We start from the raw sequence: 12,592 nt of genomic DNA, 5'->3' as shown, positions 1-12,592 counted from the left end.
GATTCCAAGAAAGCAATAGAGAAAAACACTAGAGAAAAATGGAATAAAAGGGGGATGACAATAGATACTATTGTTGATCCATTGATAAACTTTCTTGTTAGGCTAATCTCTCACAAATTCTATCAATCTAGTAGATTGAGTCATGTACCCTGTATTGCAGTGGGTGTTAGCTACAAAATTGTGAAGAAAGATCATATTTATGATCTAGCTGAGCTTCAACTACAACAATTGATGGAAAATCTTGGAGCAATTAGAAAGACCACAAATGCTCGGTGTAAATTTGGTTCAATACTTGTTTGTATATTATTTTATGTGAAAAATTAATTTCCTTTCTTTAGTGCTATAAATTGGAAAACAAACACGTCAATAGCAGTGCAGATCAATGAGTTTATTGAACAGATGGGAGAAAATTTTGAATCATTAATGACAAGTTATTTTGAAGATTTCAAGAAGTCAATGAAGGATTTGGTTGAGCAACATTACAATGATATATGTTTTTTGGTTGATGCTGATTACACCTTTGTACAAGTTGCCATACCAAGGGTTAGATCGTTAAGGCTACTTGGGTATGAGATTAATGTTGATGAAGCTTCAACAACCATCACATCACTCCTAGTAGAGGAGATTGACAAAAATACAAAGATGTTTGGCAACTATGAAATGGTAAAATCAAATCTTACCATGGAGTTGAAAACTGCCTCTACACTTAAGAAGAAAGATAAGCTAATAAAGAAGCTTAAAGTTGAATTTGGTGAAGGTACAGATGAGAAAGAAGATGAAGGAGAAGAAGAGGATGAAGAGGAAGAGCAAGAGAAAACTCAAGAACCTCTTGCATTGACTCAAGGCATGGGAGAGGATAAAGAAGAGGATGAAATAGAAGGTGTTGAGGAAGAAGAAGTTGAGCATTGCCGAGCCAAAGAAGAGAAAAGCTAAGACACAACTAGTGGCTAAGACAAAGAAAATTTCTAAACCTAGCTAAGCCTAGCCAAGTGCACCTACCACTAGAGTTAGCACATAAGCTACAACATAGAAGGCCAAGGAGAAGTCCAAAAAAATAGAGCAAGGTGGCCTAGTGCAAAATAAAACATGTTGCATAGCCATATTCAGATGAAGAAAGGACTAAATTAGATGATATAAGACAATTCAAAGTGGTAAGTCACAAACCACTCTATGATATTGAAAATTTATATGAAAATGTCAAAAATAATGCAGATTTTTTTGGTTTAAAGCATATTGATTTTGAGAAATGTGAGAAAGAAGAATAGAAGCTAGTGGAAGAAGCCCTATATGCAATGATGTCTAAATTTAAGACAACCCCATTAGAATTTTCTAACTTAGTAACCAAAAAACTATATGACTTAGTTGAGCAAAAATGGCATTATTGTTTAAGTTTTGAAAAACAAATAAGGGAATCGCTTGAGCCCAAGTAATGCCAGAACTAAAAAAAGGGAAGATTGCTAAGGCTACTAAGAAATATGGAGTGAGGTTTACACCTAAATATAGAGCCTTCAGCATACTTCAAAAAAAAATTGAAGATGTGGTTAAGAAATCTACCCAAATATGGAAACTTATCTATGGGTTGGCCGCTATAAAAAAAGAAGTTAATCCTTCTAAAGGTAAACTTGATGACAAAGAGGATTATAGTGATGATGATGATAAAGAAAAGGATGATAAGGAAGATGATACAGTGAGGAAGGAAATTGAAAAAAAATTGATGACAAGGCAACAATTGAATGATAGCAAGATAAATAGAGTGTGCAGGACACACAAGTGTCGAGTGTTAGTCCCCATATGACACAATCAAGTCTACTGAAACCATTATTGTAAAGGATGTCTCTGATCTTTTAGCTTAGAACATCAATTCCTTGACTATAGAAGACTTGAATAAAATATTGGACCAATCTACATAGTAGGCCAAGTTATGTGATAATCCAGTTTTGGTCAATATAGATGAGCTCCAAAAGGTAGTAATTGATGTTACAAGGGACAAGGTGAATCCACAAGAACCACCTTCTACCATCCCTTTAGTTACTCAAGTACAAAATTTGACCCAAACAATAGTATATACATCTACTGATGTTGATACATTTGTTAAAGTTGACACAGTTGAGCATAGGCAGACTGGAGAAGAAGAAAAAGACATTACTACTTAATAGCAAGAAGTAGGATAGATAGAGTCCTCTATACCTAAAGCACAAGGACCAGGTGCTAGTCATGTCATTGTAATAGACAAGAGCATATCTAAAGAAAGTGAGCAAACACCTAAGGTAAAGGAGCAAGAAGCCATCCAGGCATTGGTAACTCTACCTACCTTTGGCACTTCTCCTACAAAAGTTCTTCAGAAGCCAAGCACCGAAGCTATACCATTGCAAATCTCAGTGCCAGGCTCTAGCTCTTCAAAAGTTGAAAAGGTAATTCACTATGGAGATATCACTCTAGATGAAGAGATAGTTATTTCAAAATTTGATTATGATACAATGACACTAGACCAAAATAAGCTTTAGAGAAGAAAAAGCATCAAGAAATGCTTAGGAGAGAACATAGGCAGAGGAAACCACTTCAAGACATTAAGGAAATCTTTTTGGATGCATTTAGTCTACAAACTACTAAAAAGACCAAGCCACTAATAGAACAAATGTTAGATATAGTGGAAAAGTTCAATAATGAAGACATTGATACTAATGCTAAACTCTTAGAATGGTCTAAAAAGAAATTCTAGAGCAAGGTAAATGAAAAGATATATAATGATATAGCACTCACTCAAGTTTCATTGGCAATAAAGGTTGAGGATGTGAAGAAGGTACTTGAGAATATATTCTCATTGTACACCAAATTGTGTGACTCTACACTCTTCACCCAAGAGATCAGACACCATATTATGATCTTAGAGAGAAATCTCAACATATCAGGTACAAGGTTACCTCAAAACCCTGCTTAGAGTGAGAAGCATATTCATACACTGCTTTAGATACAAAGTCAATTAGTTGTGTTAACAGTTGAAGAGGCTAACATAAGAGCCAAATTGACATGTATATAGGTGTCCCTCACCCCATACATGGAAATATTGCACAAGGAACTAGGTTATGTAGAAACTCTACTGAAGAAAAACCCTAATCTTTCTACCTTAGATGGCCTAGTACACCTTGCTGCCAAGCTTGCTATTTAGATTAAGTCATTGGATGTTGCATGCGACAACTAGGATGTAGCTCTTAAAATCATAATGAAAGTCCATAAATCATTTTTGGACAAACACACTATATGTAACCATAACAAACAGAAAAATGAGAATTGCAATTGCATGCAGCCAATCAGAAAATGAAAAGGTCTAAGAAAAAAAATGGATGAATCTTAGCTATAGATTCATACCTAACCCTAAGCCACCAGAGTCTTCTTAAGGAGAATGAAGCCCTAGATTTTTAATGATGATGAGAACAATGTACAAGGGGTGAATGATCAAATTGAAAGAGCAAACAAGACAGTTTGTAGAGCATTCAAAGTGACTTAGCAATAAGAGTGAATTGCAAATTCAGATAAATGAAGAATAGAGGATAGAGAAGGATACATCAGATCATGAAGGATCAATCAAAGATTGTATAGAGGTGGTTTTTTATCAGGAAAGAAAGTGCAAACCATAGGATCTATGCTAAGACATTTTAATGGGTGATTTCAGTTAAATCTCTTAGCAAAGTAATCCTAACAGACTGTATGAAATCCTTTGATAGGGTGCTTACTTAATTGTAAGTTAAAGTCCTCTAACCAGCCACAGTTCTATTAGGTTGTTGAAATCCTCTAACAAGCTGGGACTTAACAGTCTTTGTAATCCTTTAATAGAGCAAGCCTTTCATAGGATAGACCATGATTCATGGTCAAGCCATTGTAACCTTCATTGGATACACTTTATTGCTACAGTAGTGAAGATTTGTGGGTGTCATCCCCACCCCAGTTTTACCTTCTCACTTGGAGGGTTTTTGGGTAATCAGCTCTAGTGTTATGTGTGTGTTTGATTACATGCTCACATGATTGATGTATATGCTTTACATGTTATTTCAGTATGGTGAAAGTTTTATGGGTCCAAGTTTAAACTCCTAATTCACCCTGTCCTCCTCTCATATGTTTACTCTCTTCCCACTTGTAATTCCAACATATATATAGGTATGTATGCATGCATATATATACATATATACATATGTGTGTGTGTGTGTGTGTGTGTGTGTGTGTGTGTGTGTGTGTGTGTGTGTACATATACACACACATGTATGCATCTATGTATTTATATATGTGTATATAGAGAGATCATGTCGATTGTGGAGATCAATGGAGATCTAAGATTCTGATGCCATGCCCTTGTGATCATTGTATTTTGTTGGCATGCCCTTGTGATATTTGCATCTCATTGTCGTGCCCTTTTGATCTCTACCCTTTTGATCTCTATCTATGTATTTATGTATGTATGTGTGTGTGTGTGTATATATATATATATATATATATATATATATATATATATATATATATATATATATGTATGTATGTATGTATGTATGTATGTATGTATGTATGTATGTATGTATGTATGTATGTATATACATACATATATATATATATATATATATATATATATATATGTATGTATGTATATGTATATGTATACATATGTATATAAATGTATATACATATACATGTGTATGTGTGTGTGTCTATGTATGTATATATGTATGTATGTATGCATGTATATAAGTAGAGAGATCTTGGCACAACATAAAAATAATAAAACTCACTTACCACGTAGCATGGCCATAGATGCAATGGCAATGCCTATTGGTAGGTAGATTCTTCTTTCTCTCTCATTTTGCATGTGTTTATTTCACTTGAACTATTATTTCTTATAGGGCATTTTGAAATATTGGATTCATTTTATGTAGGAGGCGATGAGGACATTTTTTGATGTACCCATGTTAGATATTTGGGAATCACTAAAAAATTGTGATGAATTTCTCATGAGCAATGAAGATGGACTTCTCCTAAGAGTAGTAGGAGTTGATGAGGACATTCCAAGTACTTTATAGATGGATCCTTGCTTAAATATTTTAGATGTTAATGGAGAATTTAGATGTTGGATGTTGGGGTGGGGGTGGGGGGGGAGGGGGGGGGGATGAGCTTCCACCTTCACGTGGTTGGCTCTAATTAGTAGAGAATATTAAACTATTCTCAAAACAAAGTGAAGCTCAACATTAACCTATGATTGCATGACAACTAATTGTCTGAATCTCTTGGCTTCAAGCAATGCAGAAGGAGGCCATAGTTCAATATGCAATCTCAATTCATATGCATATGACATCAACTAGTGAAGCTAAACAATGCAACAGGTTTGAATTTTTGTTAGAGGTATTTAATTAGGTATTTTAAGTTATAGGTCATCACAAACATTGTAACTTTTACTCTTATAGGCAAGGGTAATGTCCTCAACATGTAAGAAAATCAAGACTTTCTATGTTTTGGCTTCCTGAGGACATTCTCTTGGCCATAGTAGTTAGAGTTCTAATGTTCATGATGGTATATAATTTTAAAACTTAATAGACCTATTAAAACTAATTGTAATCATGTTTCATTTTATCAACTCTACCTATTCTTCATGCATATAGAATGTAGTTGCACATGCATTCTTGATTCAGAGTGGTAGAATCTTATGTTGGATGCAATGGAAAAATGAAACACACTAAAAGATGGGAAAATGATGCCACTTTTATAGGTCTAGAACCTTTTTGTACTTTAAAGATTGATCCTTTCTTAAATATTTTAGATGTTAATAGGGAATTTAGATGTTAGGGTGGGTGGGGCCAAATGAGCTTCCACCTTCACGTGGTTGGCCCTGATTAGTAGAGAATATTAAACTATGCTCAAAACCAAGTGAAGCTCAACATTGACCTATGACTGCACGACAACTAACTATGTGAATCTCTTGGTTTCAAGCAATGCATAAGGACATCATAGTTAAATATGCAATCTCTATTCATATGCATATGACATCTGGTGGAGCTGAAAAAACCCAACATGTTTGCATTTTTTTTAGAGGTCTTTAATTAGGAATTTTAAGTTATAGACCATCATGAACATTTTAATTTTGACTCTTAGAGGCAAGGGTAATTTCCTCGGCATGCAAGCAAATCAAGACTTTCTATGTGTTGGGTTGCTAAGGACATTCTCTATTCCATAGCAGCTAGAGCTATAACATTCATGATGGTCTATAATTTTAAAAACTTAATAGACCTATTAAATAAATGTAAATGTGGTGGATTTTTTCAGCTTTCCCTATTGTCCATGCATATAGAATGCAACTACATGCGCATTCTCGATTCAAAGTGGCATATTCTTATTTTGGATATGACAAAAAAATGACATGCACTAGAAGATGGGAAAAAATACTTTTGCATGTCTGGATCCTTTTTTGTACTTTAAAGATTAATCCTTTCTTAAAGATTTTAGATGTTAACGAAGAATTTAGATGTTAGAGGGGGTGAGGCCAAATGAGCTTCCACCTTCACGTGGTTGACCTTGATTAGTAGAGAATATTAAACTATTATTGAAACCAAGTGAAGCTCAATATTAACCTATGATTGCATGACAACTAACTACGTGAATCTCTTGGTTTCAGGCAATGTAGAAGGATGACATAGTTAATTATGCAATCTCAATTCATATGCATACAACATCAGATAGAGTTGAAAAAACCCAATAGGTTTGCATTTTTGTTAGAGGTCTTTCAATGATGGGATATTTGGCTATTCTCAATGAAGTTTTAAATGGTCAGTCATGCTTGTGTAGAGAAAATATATATCAAGGCATAGGCTTAACCATTGTCTTATGAACTTTCTCTATTCTCCAACTATGTTTTGTCCATGAAAATATGTAGTCCTACAACTAAATTTTGAAAGGATAATACAAGATTAATTGACAAAATGGAATCTTTATGTCTTATAATTGAAATTTGAGTCATGCTTCTCTTTTCACTTTATTTGACATCAAAATAAAAATTACAGTTTTCTCTCTATATTTATATTTCAGTTATTCTTAATGTGTTTTATTTTATTTTCATTTTAAACTATCTAATTGAATTCCATTTATACTTCACATTTATTGCATCATTGTCATGTAAATGCTACTATAATTCAAATAGATTTAAAGTTTTGAGAATAGAACTCTATACCCAATTATATGTGAATGATAACCAAAATGGATTGATTTGATAACAAAAATGTGCATCCACATAGATGCCATAACTATAAAGGATACACTGATATCAATTGGCACTTGTATGACATATGATTACAAATAGTCATTTATAGACATTTTCAAGATGTGTCAAATCTATGTCCCTTATTTAACCTTTCTTATATTGTTGAGCTTTGTATGTCTCACTTGGTCATGTATCCTCTAAGATTTCTTCAAATGATTCTGCTCTCAAGATGATCTAAAGCTAAACACACATTTGGGTCCCTTTTCCTATGGTCTTCAAAAGTATATGAGCACTCGAATCCTATTCACAAAACCAACTAGAAAAAAGGTGTAAGCCACTCATTATTATACTTTTAGAAATATCATCTATAATATAGTTATGTAAAACAAATTAGACTCCAATGTCCCATGGAATTTTGTACATAGAACATTTTCCCATTGAATCTATAGGTTGGTCATGTATAACTGATCTTCACTGCTGCAAAAAAGAATTGATGATCTTCTCAGCAGTAAAAGGACCTCATTGGACAAGGGAAATTTTTTCAATAATTTGACTATCTCTCGTAATTATGATGACTTTTTTTGATGGATAGTCATCACTCTCATAGCACAATTATCACATACTCGTCACACTTGGGATGGTCTATTCCAACGGATAGTTGTCACTCCCATAGCACAATTATCACATACCCATCACACTTGCGATGCAAAACTAAAAGCTTAGGACATCATAATTGGGATAGTCTATTGTCACAATTGGGACAACATGTAGATGAACTCTTATCATTTCCTTCTTCCAAGTTATGACAATTTTATCTACTGCTTGCAACAAACACCCTTGTTGTCACAATTTGTGACAAAAAAAAGTTTGACGCTTGTTCATGGGAGCCAATTTGTGGTACAATGACTTGGTTGACAGGTGGCCATTGCAATTGTGATGGCCTACCATCACAATCAAGGCCCAAATATTGTAGTAGTGTGAGGCTCATGAATGAAGTTTTGAAGGATTACACTAGAAGGTTTTTGGTCATATATCTTGATGATATAGTCATCTTCAACAAGACAAGAGAGGAACACCTAGAACATGTGGAGTTGGTGCTAATAAAGTTGCATGAGGAGAAATTGGAAATCAATTAGAAAAGTGTGAATTTATGAAGAAAGAGCTTGTATACCTAGGATTTTTTGTATCTAAAGGGCCCTTGAAGATGGACTAAGACAAGGTTGTAGCTATCTTAAACTAGCCATCATCTACCACAACAACTAAGGTAAAAAATTTCCATGAGTTAGCTTAATTTTATAGGAAATTCATTAAGAATTTCAGTGGTATTTGTGCAACATTTCTAGATACCATTAAAGGTGGAGTGAAAACCAAGTTTAGATGGACTCCTGAAGTAGGAAATGCATTTGAAAAGTTGAAGGAACAAGTAGCCACACAACCTATCCTTAAATTGCCTAGTTTTCATAAATGATTTACCCTAGAATGTGATGCAAGTGGGATGGTAGTAGGGGGCATGTTGAGTTAAGAAGGTAGGCCAATATCCTTCTTTAGTGAAAAGATAAATGAAGCTAAGAAGAAGTACTCTTCTTATGACTTGGAGTTGTATGCTTTGGTTCAATGTCTTAGGAAATGGAGGCATTACCTTCTATCCAAGGAGTTTTTGTTATTTACTAACAACCAAGCCCTTAGTTGCATCAATACCCAAGAAACGTTAAACAATAGGCATTTGAAGTGGATGGAATATCTTCAAGCATTCACATTCAACATCAAGTACAAGAAGGGGCAGATGAATAAGGTTGCAGATGCACTAAGTAGGAGGATGCTAACCATTCAAGAAGTCAAACTCCATAGCATTGGTATAGAGAGTTTCAAGGACCTCTACAAGGATGATGAAAACTTTTTTGAAGCCTATAATGTATGATTTGAATTTCAAAATCACTTTCATAGTTTTTTTTTGAATATACTTTGCAAAGTGAACTATTGCTCAAAGGGAACCAATTATGCATTCCTAAGAGTTCTATGAGGTAGAACCTTATCCAAGAAAAACATAATGAAAGCCTAAGTGGACATTTTGGCATCAACAAGACCCTAGAGCTAGTTTAAAGGTTCTAATAATGGCCAAAGTTGTCACAGATGTGACAAGATATGTGGAACTATGTTGTGTGCATGAAGGAAAAAGGAGGAGCTAGTAAAGTAGGTTTGTACCAAACTTTACCAGTCCTTAATAGGTCATGGGAGTGTGTTAGAAATGACTTCATTATGGGGTTACCTAAGACAAACCAAGGATATGACAGCATCTATGTTGTGGTGGATAGATTTAGCAACACCCATCACTTCATACCTTGTAAGACTACCCATGATGCTAGTTATATAGCACATATGTTCTTTAAGGAGATTGTGGCGATCCATGGACTACCCCTAAGAATTGTGTCAGATAGGGATGTCAAGTTTATGAGTCATTTTTGGAAAACCTTGTGGAGTAGGTTGGGAACTCACCTATCTTTTGGATCAACGTACCATCCTTAAATTGATGGTCAAACTGAGTTGGTCAATAGGACATTGGGTAACTTGTTGAGGTGCCTAACTAAGGAATATGGTTAGGCATGGGATGTGATTATTCCTCAAGTAGAATATGCATATAATGATAGTGTGAATAGGACCACAAGTGAAGCCGATTTGAGATTTTTTATGGGATGCATCCAAGGGGTGTGTGAACATAGAGACCTTGGGGCTATGGAATACAAGAGTGGAAATGTTGAAGACTTCACTCAAACCATGAAGGAGATTGAAGAATAGATGAAGAAGACCATACAAGAATCAACCCAAAGGTTGAAGGCTAAAGTAGATGAGAAGAGAAGGGATGTTCAATTTGTAGTAGGTGACTATGTCATGGTACACTTGAACAAATCTAGGTTACAGAAGGGAGTACCTACCAAACTACAAATGAAGAGCGTAGGACCCTACAAGCTCATAGCTAAATATGGATCTAATGCATACAAGGTGGATCTTCCTAGTGACTTGAACATCTCACCAGTCTTTAATGTTGCAGATCTAACCAAGTTTAAGGTGCCTTTAACTAAAGTGTATGGGAATATACAAGAGGTTAGCAAGGATCTAGCATCCGATGTTCTACCTCCCAAGGTGTAGCTAGAGGAAAAGAAGGAACTATATTCAAGAGTCAAGAAGACTATTAGGCAGAAGGTGTACATGGAACACCTCCTCAAGTGGAGGAATAAGTTAGAGTCAAAGGCAACATGTGTTGCAACTAAAAATTTAAAGAAGATGGGAATTACTCATGAAATCTTGTCTATAGGAGTGACTTCATTTTCTCTTATGGGGAGCATGGTGCAGGAGCACATAAGTAAGGCTATCAAACAACCCAAGGTTACTAATTAAGTTTTGGCTTGTACTAGCCTTAGCCAAGCCACTAGTAAAATAAAGGGGGATAGAGATTCATAGAGTTGGACTTATCCATTAGGATGTCTAATTGGGTCTTCATTAATACTTAGTTATCTAAAGTTGCTAGGAGATGTTCAAATTGTTGTCATTATTGCTAAGGAAGGAAATTGTGCATCTAGAGGAATAGATCAGTCAACTAATGGATGGGATGATGTTTTCATGTCATAAGTGACATATCTAAGCACTTTTTAGAGTCTCATGAGGTTTGGAACAAGCTTGACCTAACTAGGACAAAAATCATAAAGTTGCTTGACAATTTTCAAAATTGCAAAAGTTGTCATGACAACTTTTATTGCAAAAAGTGCAACTTCAATCAAATGGTTGAGTAACCATCTCTAAGATGTTGTATCAGGTTTAATTAACCTATATAATTCCTCCCTTGACCTGTAACAATGGTTGGATGGCATTGTGGAATAATTTTGTGCAATGATCAGGCATATTTTAGTATTAATTTTACCACAATATGATATTTTTTCTTCTTGAGGGTATTGGATGGATTGAATTATGTATTGTACCTTTCTCATGTATTGTTAAATTTTTTTAACTAGTTTTTTGTGCATTTAGATAGGTTGTAGAATCTATTTAATTTTCTTGTTTTAATATTTTGGTTTGTGCATTATTGTTGTTCTGAACCAAGCAGTTTGTGAAAATGGGGTCATAACTCACCTTTCCACTGTGGCATCTGCATGGTACCTTGGAATGTGCGAGGTGAATCCTTGTACCATATGCATGAAAAATATTGTGCCCTAGAAATAAAGTATGGATATTTTTTAGTGATGCCCTAGGCAAGCCAAGTGAGCATGGTTAGGGATCACAGAGTTTGAAATAACATTAAATGGGATTAAGTGCAATGAATGCCTCAGTCTAAGTGGATGAGGAGAAATATATGATAGTGGAAAATTCATGTGGAAAATTATAACTCTTGGTGACATGCCTAGACAAGGATTTGACCAAACCCTTATGAATCTTGTCAGCAAATTTGGCAACCCTTGATTTTAGGCTTAAAATCAACATCCCACTATATGGATAGGTTGGATAAGTTAGAGAAGGTGAATCTCAAAGGTCTTCCAAAATGGTATTAGTATTGAAGTCATTGTACCACCTTATTAATAATTTTCTTCAGTTGAGTGCCAAAAGGTGAGTTTGGAGGCCTAATTCCTTGTAGCCCTTCTAGGCCTAAATTGGAGCAATTTCTTGAAATCGATAGAGACTTCGATAGATTTTTAGTGGATGAGAATTGGAATGGAAAAAGACCATATAGAAAATAATTCCTCTTCATATTGAGTGGTTTGTGACCATGTGTGAGTGTTGGATGTAGATGAGCTAGTGAGGCAGCTAAGGAGTAGTGATTAGTTGATGTTAAGTTTTACATTGGTGTGGACAAGTTGAAAGAGGAAGGGTATAGGAGTGTGATCCTCCTAAGTTAGGGTTAGTGAAAAAACCTTGACAAGCTAGAGAATAGGCCTAGAGTAGACCCTAGGAGAAGTTAGGGTTAAGGAGCAAGACTTGTCTTTACATCAACAATGAAGAGACAGTTTCCCATGTTACCAGAATGGAAGTAGTAAGAATGTTCTTGGCTTATCTAGAAAATAATAAGTTTAAAGTGTATCAAATGGATGTTAAGTCAACATTTTTGAATGGAGAAATTGAAGAAGAAATCTACATTGATTAGCCTAAAGGATTTCTTTGACAAAAGAAAAGGATATGGTATGCAGATTGAAGAAAAATTTGTATGGCCTAAAGCAAGCACCTAAAACTTGGTATGCAAGATTGGGTAGGTATTTGGAAAAAATGGATTTTCTAAAGGTATGATAGATAGTAATTTGTATTTGAAAGAAATTGAGAATAGATTATTGATAATTGTGATATTTTTTGATGACATAATCTTTGGAGGTAATGATATAT

Source organism: Cupressus sempervirens, chromosome 3 (assembly GCF_028749045.1).
Source record: "Cupressus sempervirens isolate cs-2001-9-10 chromosome 3, ASM2874904v1, whole genome shotgun sequence".
NCBI classification, from domain to species: Eukaryota; Viridiplantae; Streptophyta; class Pinopsida; order Cupressales; family Cupressaceae; genus Cupressus; species Cupressus sempervirens.
The sequence above is the reverse complement of the archived record's forward strand: the minus strand, read 5'-3'. Positions refer to the sequence as shown.